This window comes from Pseudophryne corroboree, chromosome 1 (assembly GCF_028390025.1).
Source record: "Pseudophryne corroboree isolate aPseCor3 chromosome 1, aPseCor3.hap2, whole genome shotgun sequence".
Taxonomy (NCBI): Eukaryota; Metazoa; Chordata; class Amphibia; order Anura; family Myobatrachidae; genus Pseudophryne; species Pseudophryne corroboree.
The window spans coordinates 179,668,617-179,684,722 of record NC_086444.1 but is presented as its reverse complement, the minus strand read 5'-3'; the positions used below and the strand labels follow the sequence as shown (position 1 = coordinate 179,684,722).

The 16,106-nt window shown below is 49.1% G+C and overlaps 1 protein-coding gene across 1 annotated transcript in view; it reads right to left on the bottom strand.

Annotated features, from left to right (window-relative positions):
- LOC135059863 (V-type proton ATPase subunit S1-like protein) overlaps positions 1–15,899 on the bottom strand; it is a 237,895-nt gene extending 221,996 nt beyond the window's left edge. Inside the window, exon 1 of the mRNA XM_063963940.1 lies at positions 15,644–15,899. The gene's annotated coding sequence lies outside the window, so the exon portion shown is untranslated. The remainder of the gene's footprint in view (positions 1–15,643) is intronic.
- Between the last annotated feature and the right edge of the window lie 207 nt (positions 15,900–16,106).

The window sequence follows — 16,106 nt, the reverse complement described above, 5'->3', positions numbered from 1 at the left end:
GCTTGGAGGTACTGCAGAGCAATGACAAGCAGCGCAGTCGGTCAGGCCGCTTGTCATTGCATGCTGGTGGGAAGCAGTGGGCCGGGCAGGATCGGTTTGGGGGCCACATCCGGCCCGAGGGCCGTATTTTGCCCACCCCTACGCTAGAACCATTTTCCGAACCCCCTCTCCTTCCCTTCTACCAACTCTGACATCTTTCTTCCCTGTATCTGGAGAGGAAGTCATGATTCTCATCCGGTCCTCACCCCCCTCCACCTCCCCACATGACTCTATTCCCTCCCGCCTTCTCCGCTTCCTCTCTTCTTCTGCCTGTTCCCATCTTGCCCATCTACTCAAGCTCTCATTCTCATCAGGCACTGTCCCTTCTGCCTCCAAGCATGCACTTGTCTCCCCTATTCTTAAAAAACCTACCCTTGATCCAACCAATCTCTCCAACTACGGACCCATCTCTCTCCTCCCTTTTGCCTCCAAACTCCTTGAGCGTATTGTCTACAACCGCCTCACTGTCTTTCTTCCCACTCACTGCTTGATCCTTTCCAGTTTGGTTTCCATCCTCTGCACTCCACTGAAACTGCCCTCACGAAAGTCTGCAATAACCTCCTTGCTGCTTAATCCAAGGACCACTACTCTCTGCTTATTCTCCTTGACCTCTCTGCTGCTTTTGACACTGTAGACCCCCCTCTCCTGCAAATCCTCCACTCCCTTGGTTTGCGTGATACTGCTCTCTACTGCCTGTCCTCCTACCTTTCTGACCGTTGCTTGTCTCCTCTCATGACTCCACCTCCCCCCCACTTCCTGTACCAGTAGGTGTCCCCCAAGGTTCTGTTCTTGGGACTCTCTTTTCTCTTTCTACACAACCTCATTAGGTGAGCTCATTAGCTCTTTTGACCTACAATATCATCTCTGCGCTGACAATACTCAAATCTACCTTTCCTCCCCTGCTCTCCTCACTCGTATCTCCAACTGTCTCTCTGCTATCTCCTCCTGGATGTCCCGGCACTTTCTTAAACTTAATATATCTAAGACTGAGATGATCATCTTCCCTCCCTCCCACATAATCTCACCTCCCACAATTTAATTATCCATTGATGGCACAACTATCTCCTCTAGCCCCCAAGTGCGATGTCTTGGAATAATCCTTGACTCCTTCCTCTCTTTCAAACCACACATTCAGTACCCTTTCTCACCCAGGATGCTACTAAGACCCTCATCCACTCACTGGTCATCTCCAGATTGGACTACTGCAATCTCCTCCTATCTGGCCTCCCTCCAAAATGCCTCTCTCCACTCCAATCTATCCTCAATGCTGCTGCCCATCTCATCTTCCTCACCAAACATACTACATCTTCATACCCTCTCTTGCAGGACCTTCATTGGCTACCCTTCCCATTCAGAATCCAATTCAAGCTTCTCACACTCACCTACAAAGTCCTCACTCACTCTTCTCACTCTTACATCTCTGACTTTATCTCTCTTTACATTCCTACCTGTACTCTTCGCTCTGCTAATGCACGCCGTCTCTACTGCCAACTGATTACCTCCTCCCACTCCTACCTACAAGATTTTGTATGTGCTGCTCCCTATCTCTGGAATTCTCTACCTCTCCCCATCCGACTCTCCACCTCTCTACAAAACTTCAAATGGACTCCTAAAATCCTCTTCTTCACCAAACCCAGCCAACTCTCATCCTACCCTCTTGTCTATGCTCACTGTCTGCCCTTTCTGTGTCACCCCGGTCTGTTAGCCCTTCACCTTTTAGATTGTAAGCTTGCAAGAGCAGGGACTTCTTTTCTCATGTGCCTTTCCTTTTCTTACTTACACTATCTTATACTCCATTTGATGGCACCTAAACCCTGGTTTTCTATACCTGTCCTATATTGTCTTGAACTGTAAGTGCTGTTTTTTTGTTTGCTCATTTGATTATGTACTGTGTAATGGGAGCTGTGGATCCCTTGTGGTGCCATATAAATAAAGGATAATGATAATAATAATAATAATAATAATAATAATAATAATAATTGATATACATTAAAAAACAACATTTCTTGTTGAAAAGCCTTACTCTTAAATAATATTCAGTACATATATGAATTACAATACAATAAATTTTAATGTAATGACAGTTAATGCAGTGATACATTGTATAATGATACACTAATATTTTTGACACCTCTCGCATCGCCGCTCTGCTTCTTGTTCCCCCTTGTTGGTTTATGTACGCCACCACCATGGTGTTGTCCGATTGAACCTGTATTGCCTGACCCGTCAGGAGATGGGAGGCTTGTAGAAGAGCATTGTAAACTGCCCTAAGTTCCAGGATGTTTATCGGTAAAGCCGATTCCGGAAGTGACCATAAACCTTGGAACTGGGTCTCTCGGGTCACCGCTCCCCGGAGGCTGGCATCCGTTGTCAGTAGAATCCATGAGTGGATATTAAAACATCTGCCCTCTACCAGGTGAGGAATCTGAAGCCACCACAATAGCGAAATACAGGCTTTTGGAGATAGGGTCACTTCCTGATGCATGTGCAGGTGAGAACCCTACCATTTGTCCAGCAGACCCAGTTGAAACGTCCGGGCATGGAACCGGCCGTACTGGATTGCCTCGTAAGCAGCCACCATCTTGCCCAGTAATTTGATGCAAAGATGTATAGACACCTTGCGAGGACTGAGTACCGAGCGGACCATAGCCTGTATGATCAAGGCCTTGTCCATCAGGAGAAACACTCTTTGGGATACTGTGTCCAGTATCATTCCCAGGAACTGAAGACGTTGGGTCGGGTCCAGGTGAGGTTTCTTGAAATTGAAGATCCACCCATGATCCGTGAGCAGGCGGGTAGTCAGAGAGATGCAGTGTAGCAGACATTCCCTGGACACCGCCTTTATCAGGAGATCATCCAAGTAGGGGACTATGTTCACTCCCATTATGCGCAATTGTAGCAACATCTCCGCCATGACCTTTTTGAAGACCCTCGGAGCTGTGGATAATCCGAAAGGTAAGGCCTGAAACTGGAAATGGTCTTCCAATATGGCGAACCTGATGTAAGCATGATAAGGGGGCCACATAGGAATGTGAAGGTAAGCATCCTTGACGTCTAGAGACACCAGGAACTCCCCCTCCTCCAGAGCGGACACCATCGCCCTCAGAGACTCCATCTTGAATTTGAACACCAGCAGATACGGGTTGAGAGACTTCAGATTCAAGATGGGGCGCACTGAACCATCTGGTTTGGGAATGACAAAAAGACTGGAGCAAAACCCCTCGTTGCGTAACGAAGGAGGTACAGGAACTACCAACCCTGTCTGCAAAAGTTTGTGAATAGCCTCTTGCAAGGTAACTTTTGCTGCGGGTAAAGCTGGTAAGCCCGACTTGAAAAACCTTTGAGGAGGGAGCGTTTGGAATTCCAGCCGGTATCCGTGGGAAATGAGGTCCCTTACCCAAGGATCCCGGCAGGGCTCCGCCTACACGTGGGCAAAGTGTTGAAGGCGAGCACTTACCTGAAAGTCGCCTTGTTGCTGGGGCCAACCGTCAGGCGGAGGGTTTTGCGGACGGGGATCTGACGGTTTGGTCCAGGGAGATGGCTGGAGAAGGTTTATGGGACTTACCATGAGATCCTCTGGAGGTGGTGGAGACCCCACGGCCCCTGCCTCTGAACCTTGCCACACGAAAGGACTGCAAGAAGGGTCTGGTGTACGAACATGTAGCAGGTGGCGCAGCAGACGGTAGGTAGGTAGACTTACCCGCCGTTGCTTGGGAGATCCACTTATTCAATTCGTCTCCAAACAAGGCATCACCTGTAAAGGGAAGATTTTCCACACCCTTTTTGGAATCAGCATCCGCCGCCCATTGACGTAACCATAGAGCTCTGCGCACTGAGACCGCCATAGCAGTAGTGCGGCCATTGATCTTACACAACTCCTTTATAGCTTCATTCATAAAATTTGCAGCATCCTGTATATGTTGCAGCAGGGTAACTACCTCATCCCGGGGTAGAGCGTCTAAACCATAAATAACATTATCAGACCACTTTACCACTGCCCTGGAGATCCACCCGCAAACTACTGTGGGGCGCTGTGCTGCACCTGCTGCCGTGTAAATGTGATTGAGCGTTGTCTCAATTTTACGGTCAGCTGCCTCTTTTAGGGATACATCCCCGGGGACAGGCAGTACCAATTTCTTAGTCAGTCTGGATACAGATGTATCGACCGCCGGGGTTTTTTCCTATCCACAGCTGGAAGAGGGAAGGTAGATATAAAACCTCTGAGGAATTTAAAACATTTTTTTATCAGGGTTTAACCAAGCCTCCCTGGCCAGGGAGTTTAACTCTTTTGACACCGGAAAGGTAACAGAACTCTTGGGTCTAACATTAAAGTTAGTTCCGCTTCGGGTATGTGAAGGACCTCCATTATAGCAAAAATAAGAATTTACTTACCGATAATTCTATTTCTCGGAGTCCGTAGTGGATGCTGGGGTTCCTGAAAGGACCATGGGGAATAGCGGCTCCGCAGGAGACAGGGCACAAAAAAGTAAAGCTTTACTAGGTCAGGTGGTGTGCACTGGCTCCTCCCCCTATGACCCTCCTCCAGACTCCAGTTAGGTACTGTGCCCGGACGAGCATACACAATAAGGGAGGCATTTTGAATCCCGGGTAAGACTCATACCAGCCACACCAATCACACCGTACAACTTGTGATCTAAACCCAGTTAACAGTATGATAACAGAAAGGGCCTCTTAAAGATGGCTCCTTAACAATAACCCGAATTAGTTAACAATAACTATGTACAAGTATTGCAGATAATCCGCACTTGGGATGGGCGCCCAGCATCCACTACGGACTCCGAGAAATAGAATTATCGGTAAGTAAATTCTTATTTTCTCTATCGTCCTAAGTGGATGCTGGGGTTCCTGAAAGGACCATGGGGATTATACCAAAGCTCCCAAACGGGCGGGAGAGTGCGGATGACTCTGCAGCACCGAATGAGAGAACTCCAGGTCCTCCTTTGCCAGGGTATCAAATTTGTAAAATTTTACAAACGTGTTCTCCCCCGACCACGTAGCTGCTCGGCAGAGTTGTAATGCCGAGACCCCTCGGGCAGCCGCCCAAGATGAGCCCACCTTCCTTGTGGAGTGGGCTTTTACAGTTTTAGGCTGTGGCAGGCCTGCCACAGAATGTGCAAGTTGAATTGTGTTACAAATCCAACGAGCAATCGACTGCTTAGAAGCAGGTGCGCCCAACTTGTTGGGTGCATACAATATAAACAGCGAGTCAGATTTTCTGACTCCAGCCGTCCTTGAAATGTATATTTTTAAGGCTCTGACAACGTCCAACAACTTGGAGTCCTCCAAGTCGCTAGTGGCCGCAGGCACCACAATAGGTTGGTTCAGATGAAATGCTGATACCACTTTAGGGAGAAAATGCGGACGAGTCCGCAGTTCTGCCCTATCCGAATGGAAGATTAGATAAGGACTTTTATAAGATAAAGCCGCCAATTCAGATACTCTCCTGGCAGAGGCCAGGGCTAGTAACATAGTCACTTTCAATGTGAGATATTTCAAATCCACCTTTTTCAATGGTTCAAACCAATGGGATTTGAGGAAATCTAAAACTACATTTAGATCCCACGGTGCCACCGGAGGCACCACAGGAGGCTGTATATGCAGTACTCCCTTGACAAAAGTCTGGACCTCAGGGACAGAGGCCAATTCTTTTTGGAAGAATATTGACAGGGCCGAAATTTGAACCTTAATGGATCCCAATTTGAGACCCATAGATAATCCTGATTGCAGGAAATGTAGGAAACGACCCAGTTGGAATTCCTCCGTCGGAACACTCCGATCCTCGCACCACGCTACATATTTTCGCCAAATGCGGTGATAATGTTTCACGGTGACTTCCTTCCGTGCCTTAATCAAGGTAGGAATGACTTCTTCTGGAATGCCTTTCCCTTTTAGGATCTGGCGTTCAACCGCCATGCCGTCAAACGCAGCCGCGGTAAGTCTTGAAAAAGACAGGGACCCTGCTGTAGCAGGTCCCTTCTCAGAGGTAGAGGCCACGGTTCGTCCGTGAGCATCTCTTGAAGTTCCGGATACCAAGTCCTTCTCGGCCAATCCGGAACCACTAGTATTGTTCTTACTCTTCTTTGCCGTATGATCTTCAATACCTTTGGTATGAGCGGCAGAGGAGGAAACACATACACTGACTGGTACACCCAAAGAGTTACCAGTGCGTCCACAGCTATTGCCTGTGGATCTCTTGACCTGGCGCAATATTTGTCCAGTTTCTTGTTGAGGCGAGACGCCATCATGTCTACAATTGGTCTTTCCCAACGGTCTATTAACATGTTGAAGACTTCTGGATGTAGACCCCACTCTCCCGGATGAAGATCGTGTCTGCTGAGGAAGTCTGCTTCCCAGTTGTCCACGCCCGGGATGAACACTGCTGACAGTGCTATCACGTGATTCTCCGCCCAGCGAAGAATCTTGGCAGCTTCTGCCATTGCACTCCTGCTTCTTGTGCCGCCCTGCCTGTTTACATGGGCGACCGCCGTGATGTTGTCCGACTGAATCAACACCGGCTTTCCTTTCAGGAGAAGTTCCGCCTGGCTTAGAGCATTGTAGATTGCTCTTAGTTCCAGAATGTTTATGTGAAGAGACTTTTCCAGACTCGTCCATACTCCCTGGAAGTTTCTTCCTTGTGTGACTGCTCCCCAGCCTCTCAGGCTGGCGTCCGTGGTCACCAGGATCCAATCCTGAATGCCGAATCTGCGGCCTTCTAATAGGTGAGCCTTCTGCAACCACCACAGAAGTGACACCCTTGTCTTTGGTGACAGGGTTATTCGCAGGTGCATCTGCAGATGCGACCCTGACCATTTGTCCAACAGATCCCTTTGGAATATTCTTGCATGGAATCTGCCGAATGGAATTGCTTCGTAAGAAGCCACCATTTTTCCCAGGACTCTTGTGCATTGATGTACTGACACCTTTCCTGGTTTTAGGAGGTTCCTGACCAGATCGGATAACTCCTTGGCTTTTTCCTCTGGAAGGAAAACCTTTTTCTGAACCGTGTCCAGAATCATTCCTAGGAACAGCAGACGAGTTGTCGGGATTAAATGGGATTTTGGAATATTCAGAATCCACCCGTGTTGTCTTAGCACCTCTTGAGATAGTGCTAAAGCTGTCTCCAGCTGTTCTCTGGACCTTGCCCTTATTAGGAGATCGTCCAAGTATGGGATAACTAATACGCCTTTTCTTCGAAGAAGAATCATCATCTCGGCCATTACCTTGGTAAAGACCCGAGGCGCCGTGGACAATCCGAACGGCAGCGTCTGAAACTGATAGTGACAGTTTTGAACAATGAACCTGAGGTACCCCTGGTGTGCGGGGTAAATCGGAACGTGTAGATACGCATCCTTGATGTCCAAGGATACCATAAAGTCCCCTTCTTCCAGGTTCGCTATCACTGCTCTGAGTGACTCCATCTTGAACTTGAACTTTTTTATGTAGAGGTTCAAGGACTTCAGATTTAGAATAGGCCTTACCGAGCCATCCGGCTTCGGTACCACAAATAGAGTGGAATAATACCCCTTTCCTTGTTGTAATAGGGGTACTTTGACTATCACCTGCTGAGCGTACAGCTTGTGAATGGCTTCCAACACCCTCTCCCTTTCGGAAGAGACGGTTGGTAAAGCAGACTTCAGGAAACGATGAGGAGGATCCGTCTCTAATTCCAACCTGTACCCCTGAGATATTATCTGCAGGATCCAGGGGTCTACCTGCGAGTGAGCCCACTGCGCGCTGTAATTTTTGAGACGGCCGCCCACTGTCCCCGAGTCCGCTTGAGAGGCCCCAGCGTCATGCTGAGGTTTTTGCAGGAGCCGGGGAGGGCTTCTGTTCCTGGGAAGGAGCTGCCTGTTGGTGTCTCTTCCCTCTTCCTCTGCCTCGTGGCAGGTACGACAAACCCTTTGCTCTCTTATTTTTGTAGGAGCGAAAAGGCTGCGGTTGAAAGGTCGGTGCCTTTCTCTGTTGGGGAGTGACTTGAGGTAAAAAAGTGGATTTCCCGGCAGTAGCCGTGGCCACCAAGTCTGATAGACCAACTCCAAATAACTCCTCCCCTTTATACGGCAAAACCTCCATGTGACGTTTTGAATCCGCATCGCCTGTCCACTGTCGTGTCCATAAGGCTCTTCTGGCTGAAATGGACATAGCACTCACCCGAGATGCCAGTGTGCAAATATCCCTCTGTGCATCACGCATATAGATAAATGCATCCTTTATTTGTTCTAACGACAGTAAAACATTGTCCCTATCTAGGGTATCAATATTTTCAATCAGGGATTCTGACCAAACTACTCCAGCACTGCACATCCAGGCAGTTGCTATAGCTGGTCGTAGTATAACACCTGCATGTGTGTATATATTCTTTTGAATAACTTCCATCTTTCTATCTGATGGATCCTTAAGTGCGGCCGTCTCAGGAGAGGGTAACGCCACTTGTTTAGATAAGCGTGTGAGCGCCTTGTCCACCTTAGGGGGTGTTTCCCAGCGCGCCCTAACCTCTGGCGGGAAAGGGTATAATGCCAATAACTTTTTTGAAATTATCAACTTTTTATCAGGAGCAACCCACGCTTCATCACACACGTCATTTAATTCTTCTGATTCAGGAAAAACTGTTTGTAGTTTTTTCACACCATACATAATACCCTGTTTTACGGTATCTGTAGTATCAGCTAAATGTAACGTCTCCTTCATTGCCAAAATCATATAACGTGTGGCCCTACTGGAAAATACGTTTGAATTTCTACCGTCGTCACTGGAGTCAGTGCCTGTGTCTGGGTTTGTGTCGACCGACTGAGGCAAAGGGCGTTTTACAGCCCCTGACGGTGTTTGAGGCGCCTGGACAGGCATTAATTGATTGTCCGGCCGCCTCATGTCCTCAACTGACTGTTTAAGGGAAGATAAACCATCACGTAATTCCACAAATAAAGGCATCCATTCTGGTGTCGACCCCCTGGGGGGTGACATCTGCATATTTGGCAATTGCTCCGCCTCCACACCAATATCGTCCTCATACATGTCGACACCCCGTACCGACACACACCGCAAACTCACAGGGAATGCTCTAATGAAGACAGGACCCACTAGCCCTTTTGGGGAGACAGAGGGAGAGTCTGCCAGCACACACCACAAAACGCTATATATACAAGGGATATCCTTATATTAAGTGCTCCCTTATAGCTGCTTTAATATATAATATATATATATATAGCCATTAATGTGCCCCCCCTCTCTGTTTTACCCTGTTTCTGTAGTGCAGTGCAGGGGAGAGACCTGGGAGCCGTCCTGACCAGCGGAGCTGTGACAGAAAATGGCGCCGTGTGCTGAGGAGATAGGCCCCGCCCCTTTTTCGGCGGGTTCTTCTCCCGCTATTTTTCCAGTCAGGCAGGGGTTAAATATCTCCATATAGCCCCTATGGGCTATATGTGAGGTATTTTTAGCCTTGTATAAGGTTTATATTTGCCTCTCAGAGCGCCCCCCCCCAGCGCTCTGCACCCTCAGTGACTGCCCAGTGAAGTGTGCTGAGAGGAAAATGGCGCACAGCTGCAGTGCTGTGCGCTACCTTATGAAGACTGAGGAGTCTTCAGCCGCCGGTTTCCGGACCTCTTCACGCTTCAGCATCTGCAAGGGGGTCGGCGGCGCGGCTCCGGGACCGGACTCCACGGCTGGGCCTGTGTTCGATCCCTCTGGAGCTAATGGTGTCCAGTAGCCAAGCAGCAAATCCACTCTGCATGCAGGTGAGTTTACTACTTTCCCCCTAAGTCCCACGTTGCAGTGATCCTGTTGCCAGCAGGACTCACTGTAAAGAAAAAAAAAAACCTAAACTAAACTTTCTCTAAGCAGCTCTTTAGGAGAGCCACCTAGATTGCACCCTTCTCGTTCGGGCACAAAATCTAACTGGAGTCTGGAGGAGGGTCATAGGGGGAGGAGCCAGTGCACACCACCTGACCTAGTAAAGCTTTACTTTTTTGTGCCCTGTCTCCTGCGGAGCCGCTATTCCCCATGGTCCTTTCAGGAACCCCAGCATCCACTTAGGACGATAGAGAAAATAAGGGCCTCCACCCCAGGGGACAGAGAGCTGTCCTCATCCATATAATCATCATCCACATCTGGCTGATCAGAATCAGACTGGAGAACCTGTGGCAATGAGCATTTGTGGAAAACCGCTAGAGGGGGCTGCGAAACCTTTTTAGAATCTGCTGCCTTAGCCACACAACCAATTGAGTGTTTTAACACCTGCCTCTCTCTTTTAGCAGCAGCTAGTTCAGAATTTACATTGTGAATCATGCTCTTAAAGCTATCCAACCAGTCAGGTGTCTGTGAGCTGGGTCCTTGAGGAGACAAGGAACATTGGGGGTCATTCCGAGTTGATCGCTAGCTGCCGTTCTTTGCAGCGCAGCGTTCAGGCAAAAAATTGGCATTTCTGCGCAATGTACTTTCACAAAAAACTATGCAGTTTCACACAAGGTCTAGCGACGCTTTTCAGTCGCACTGCAGATCATTGAGTGATTGACAGGAAGTGGGTGTTTCTGGGTGGTAACTGACCGTTTTCCAGGAGTGTGCTAAAAAATGCAGGCGTGCCTGGGGAAACGGGGGAGTGGCTGGTCAAACGCAGGGCGTGTTTGTGACGTCAAAACAGGAACTAAACAGACTGAAGTGATCGCAAGGAAGAAGTAGGTCTGCAGCTACTCTGAAACTGCTTGAAAAAAATGTAACCTCGTTCTGCGATCCTTTCTGTCGCACTTCTGCTAAGCTAAGATACACTCCCAGAGGGCGGCGGCTTAGCGTTTGCACTGCTGCTAAAAGCAGCTAGTGAGCGATCAACTCGGAATGAGGGCCATTGCTCACACATGGGAGACCCCACAGAAGACGGGGTAGAATTACAAGCAGCGCACATAACCAAGTCTTGAGACATACAGGAATGTACTGTGCAGCCTTTTGCCCAACACCCCACACAGACACCAGACAGCCCTGTGGAGTGACACAGAGGAGCGGACCCAGCACACAGAGCACAAAGTGTGAAACAATGTGTATGTACTAATACTACCGCTGGTGAACTCTCCCCTGTCTATGACCCCCTGGTACCAGTGTATACAGCCTGTAACAGCGTGGGCAGTGCCATATTATGGTCCTCATGGGCCTGGAGCTGAAATTTATGATGGCCTATTGTGTGCCGTCGCAGAGTGTCTGACCAGCATGGTGGGGGATTATCTACTGATATGGAGGAGTGACCAGTGCTGTGGGGTGTGGTATGTGCTGTGGAGTGTGGCTAGCACCATGATTGCAAAAATACCCACCTACCTTCAACCCCCTCAATTTCAATCCCCTCGGTATCACTGAGCATAAATACATATATACATACAGGGCTCAGAGTGGGAATATAGAGGTGGCGGTATGGATTTTTGAATATAATGATGGGTGGGTTAGGTATTTTAAAAAAGAGATTAATTGTAGATGGTTTTTAACACTATGAAGTATATATAAAACATGTTATATGATGTAAGACTATTCACTATGGGGGTCATTCCGAGTTGTTTGCTCGTTATTTTATTCTCGCAACGGAGCGATTAGTCGCTAATGCGCATGCACAATGTCCGTAGTGCGACTGCGCCAAGTAAATTTGCTATGCAGTTAGGAATTTTACTCACGGCATTACGAGGTTTTTTCTTCGTTCTGGTGATCGTTGTATGATTGACAGGAAGTGGGTGTTTCTGGGCGGAAACTGGCCGTTTTATGGGAGTGTGTGAAAAAACGCTACCGTTTCTGGGGAAAACGCGGGAGTGGCTGGAGAAACGGAGGAGTGTCTGGCCGAACGCTGGGTGTGTTTGTGACGTCAAACCAGGAACGACAAGCACTGAACTGATCGCACTGGCAGAGTAAGTTTCGAGCTACTCAGAAACTGCACAGAGAAGTCTTTTCGCAATATTGCGAATCTTTCGTTCGCAATTTTGATAAGCTAAGATTCACTCCCAGTAGGCGGCGGCTTAGCGTGTGCAAAGCTGCTAAAAGCAGCTTGCGAGCGAACAACTTGGAATGACCCCCTATGTTTTCATCTTTCCTCAATGTCTCAAATGTTCCTACAGTATATCTCTAATATCTACCCTTTGTTTCTTCACCTCTCTCTGTTTTCCATGTGTTTCTTCTTCTTTCCCTTACCTATTTATTTTGTCTGCCACTCTCTTATGTGCCAATATCTTCATCCCAGGTAACTTTGCTCTCCTGTGTCCCCCCCCGCACCTCTCGCTTCTTCCATCCCTCACTCACCACCTGATACCCTCTCACCCCCTGCTTCCCTCACTCAGTCCCTGCACCTGTCACACTCTCCATCCCTTGCTCAACACCTGGTCCTCTCACTCCCTTCTTTCCTCTCACCTCCTGCTTCCATCATACAAATTCAGGAGCTCTCACGCTCTCTATCCCATGACCTGCTTACCTCTCACCCCCTGCATTTCTCATTCCCTGCATCCTCCACACAGCCTCTGCACCTATCGCACTCTCCATTTCTTGTTCAACCCCTGGTCCTCTCACTCCCTGCTACCCGCTCACACCCTGAATATTTAATTCCCTACTACCCTCACAGCCTTTGCACCTCTCATGCTCTCCAAACCTTACTCAACCCCTGGTCCTCTCACACCCTGCTACCCTCTTAGGGCCTGCTTACCTCTCACCCCCTGCATCAGTCCCTGCTACCATCTCACCCAGAGCATTACTCACTCCCTGCTTCAATCACTCAGCCCCTGCACCTCTCACGCTCTCCATCCCTTGCTCAACCCCTGGTCTTCTCACTCCCTGCTATCCTCTCAGGGCCTGCTTCTTTCGCACCCCCTGCATTACTAACTCCGTGGTTCCATCACTCAGCCTGTGCACCTCTCCCTCTCTCCATCCCCTGCTCAACCCATGGTCCTCTAACTCCCTGCTACCATCTCATTAGATGCTTACCTCTCACCCCCTGCATCACTCCCTGCTACCCTCTCACCCAGAGCATTACTCACTCCCTGCTTCCCTCACTCAGCCCCTGCACCTCTCATGCTCTCCATCCCTGCTCAACCCCTGGTCCTCTCACTCCCTTCTTCCCTCTCACCTCTTGCTTCCATCATACAAACACAGCACCTCTCACGCTCTCCATCCCTTGCTCAACTACTGGTTGTCTCACTCCCTGCTACCCTCCTATGACCTGCTTAACTGTCATCCCCTGCATTTCTCATTCCCTGCTTCCATCGCACAGGCCTCTGCACATCTCACACTCTCCATTTCTTGTTCAACCCCTGGTCCTCTCACTCCCTGCTACCCTCTCACCCCCTGAATACCTAATTCCACAGGCGTGCGCAGAGACTGACTGGCGGGTGCCGCTCCGGACTTCCCCCCCTCCACGGCATTATAGTGTTCTCTCACCTCCCCTGTCCTGGATATAAACTGCTCACCTGGGCGGCCCAGGTGAGCGGACCAGGTGAGCAGTCTATATCCAGGACAGGGGAGGTGAGAGAACACTATAATGCCGTGGAGGGGGGGGAAGTCCGGAGCGGCACCCGCCAGTCAGTCTCTGCGCACGCCTGTGCCTAATTCCCTGCTATGATCACAGCCTTTGCACCTCTCATGCTCTCCAACCCATACTCAACCCCTGGTCCTCTCACTTTGCTACTCTCTTAGGTCCTGCTTGCCTCTCATCCCCTGCATCACTCCCTGCTATCCTCTCACCCAAAGCATTACTCACTTCCTGCTTCAATCACTCAGCCCCTGCACCTCTCACGCTCTCCATTCCTTGCTCAACCCTTGGTCTTCTCACTCCCTGCTATCCTCTCAGGGCCTGCTTCCTTCTCACCCCCTGCATTATTTACTCCGTTTCCCTCATTCAGCCCCTGCGTCTCTCCCTATCTCCATCCCTCTCTCACCTCCTGCATTGCTCACTCTCTGCTTCCCTCTCTCAGCCCCTGCTTTGGAGCCACACACACACACACACACACACACACACTTCTCCACCATCTGGTTGCTGCCCTCGGATGCAGCACTGCATTTTTTCTTTCATTCCAAAAGCTGACAGTTCCCCCTCCAGGGCCCCACATCCTGAATACAGGGGAGGAGGTGGGTGACAGGGCAGATGAGAGGGCCGGAGGCTGGTGCTGCACTTTGCGGCTGGACAGATGGTGACTTTCAGTCCTCCGATGCCCTGCTGTGTATTCTTCTGCTCTCACAAACAGGGTACTGCAGCTTTCCCCCAATATATCACTGGCCTCAGGACCCTGCCTGACTCTGACAGCCCCAATTGCACAGCAGTCTCCATAGAGTAGAATATCTTGTGCGGAGCAGTGGAAGAGGGAAGGATTTGAGCCTGGGAAGCACATTCTTGTTGGTCTCGTCCCTTCCTCTGCACTGGAGCATAATTGATAGTACAACTCTGTTGAATGACACATTTTTTTTTCAATTCCCATATCCCGCCACACACCACCCCACTTCAACACACACATATATATATATATATATATATATATATATATATATATATATATAGCATAGTCAGTCAGCTGCACTCCACTCCCCTGTGTGTTAATGTAATGATAATGGCCGGTGCCCTCCAATGGTAGCGATACATAATATCCCACGTATAATGGCCCTCATTCCGAGTTGTTCGCTCGTTCTTTTCCTTCGCATCGGTGTGATTTTCCGCTAACTGCGCATGCGCAATGTTCGCACTGTGGCTGCGCCAAGTAAATTTGCTAAGAAGTTTGGTATTTTACTTACGGCATTACGAGGTTTTTTCTTCGTTCTGCTGATCGTAGTGTGATTGACAGGAAGTGGGTGTTTCTGGGCGGAAACTGGCCGTTTTATGGGAGTGTGTGAAAAAACGCTGCCGTTTCTGGGAAAAACGCGGGAGTGGCTGGAGAAACAGGGGAGTGTCTGGGCGAACGCTGGGTGTGTTTGTGACGTCAAACCAGGAACGACAAGCACTGAACTGATCGCACTGGAAGAGCAAGTCTCGAGCTACTCAGAAACTGCAAAGAAAAATCTTTTCGCAATATTGCGAATACTTCGTTCGCAATTCTGCTAAGCTAAGATTCACTCCCAGAGGGCGGCGGCTTGGCGTGTGCACTGCTGCGAAAAGCAGCTAGCGAGTGAACAACTCGGAATGAGGGCCAATTTCCAGTCGGCGGCACTCACGTCATTGACGAAAATGTTTGAATGAATATTGAAACGTTGACAGAATCCTCCGTTGTTCGGGTTGTTATTTGAACTGAGCGGTGAGAGCAGCCGACTGGACATATATATATCCCACTACCCGACCATTGCACATTATATACTGTATACACACCGCCCTACTTTGACACACACATCCACTATATATATATATATATATATATATATACACTCAGTGCTATAAAATACACACTGTACATATACATAGTCATCTATGTTTACCTATGTTTATATTATGAATATTATACTTAGAGCAGAATATATATATATATATATATATATATATATATATACACTGCATCTTTTATAAACACAACCCCAGCCTCCAGTTCCGAGCATACAGTAGCATATTACTAAGAGTCTAGAGCAGCAGACAGCCAGCACGTATGGGTCCCCTCACCTCAGTCACTGCAGTCAGGAGGGTCATCAGAGGATGGGCCGCCTTCACGGAGCAGCAATGCAGCATAGACACGTCACTACTTTCAAAGCTGTATTCTGTGCTTGCGCTGTGTTGTGGACTGGAGAGCGCGGTGGTGGCCGGGCGGTAGCTTCATGACGTCACGCGTCGTAGAGTCATGCGGTACGAAGGAGGAGGCTGCAAGTCTCCATGCTGACAGCGGCGCAGGGAGGACAATGAGAGCCTTCCGCTGCGTCGCTACCATATGCAAGACATCCATTCCATGCTGGCGGCATTTGATACACCCCTAATCCGCAGCAGTGGGGGTAATGGGTTTTCAGGCCAGGGGGGGTGTGGCCTGGGACGTTGTAGTAGAAGGATTTTTTTTCCTTTCTACTGCAGCATAGAGCTCTGCAGATGCAGTGGGCCTATTTGGAGTTTGGGCCTGGAGCTGCAGCTCCATCAG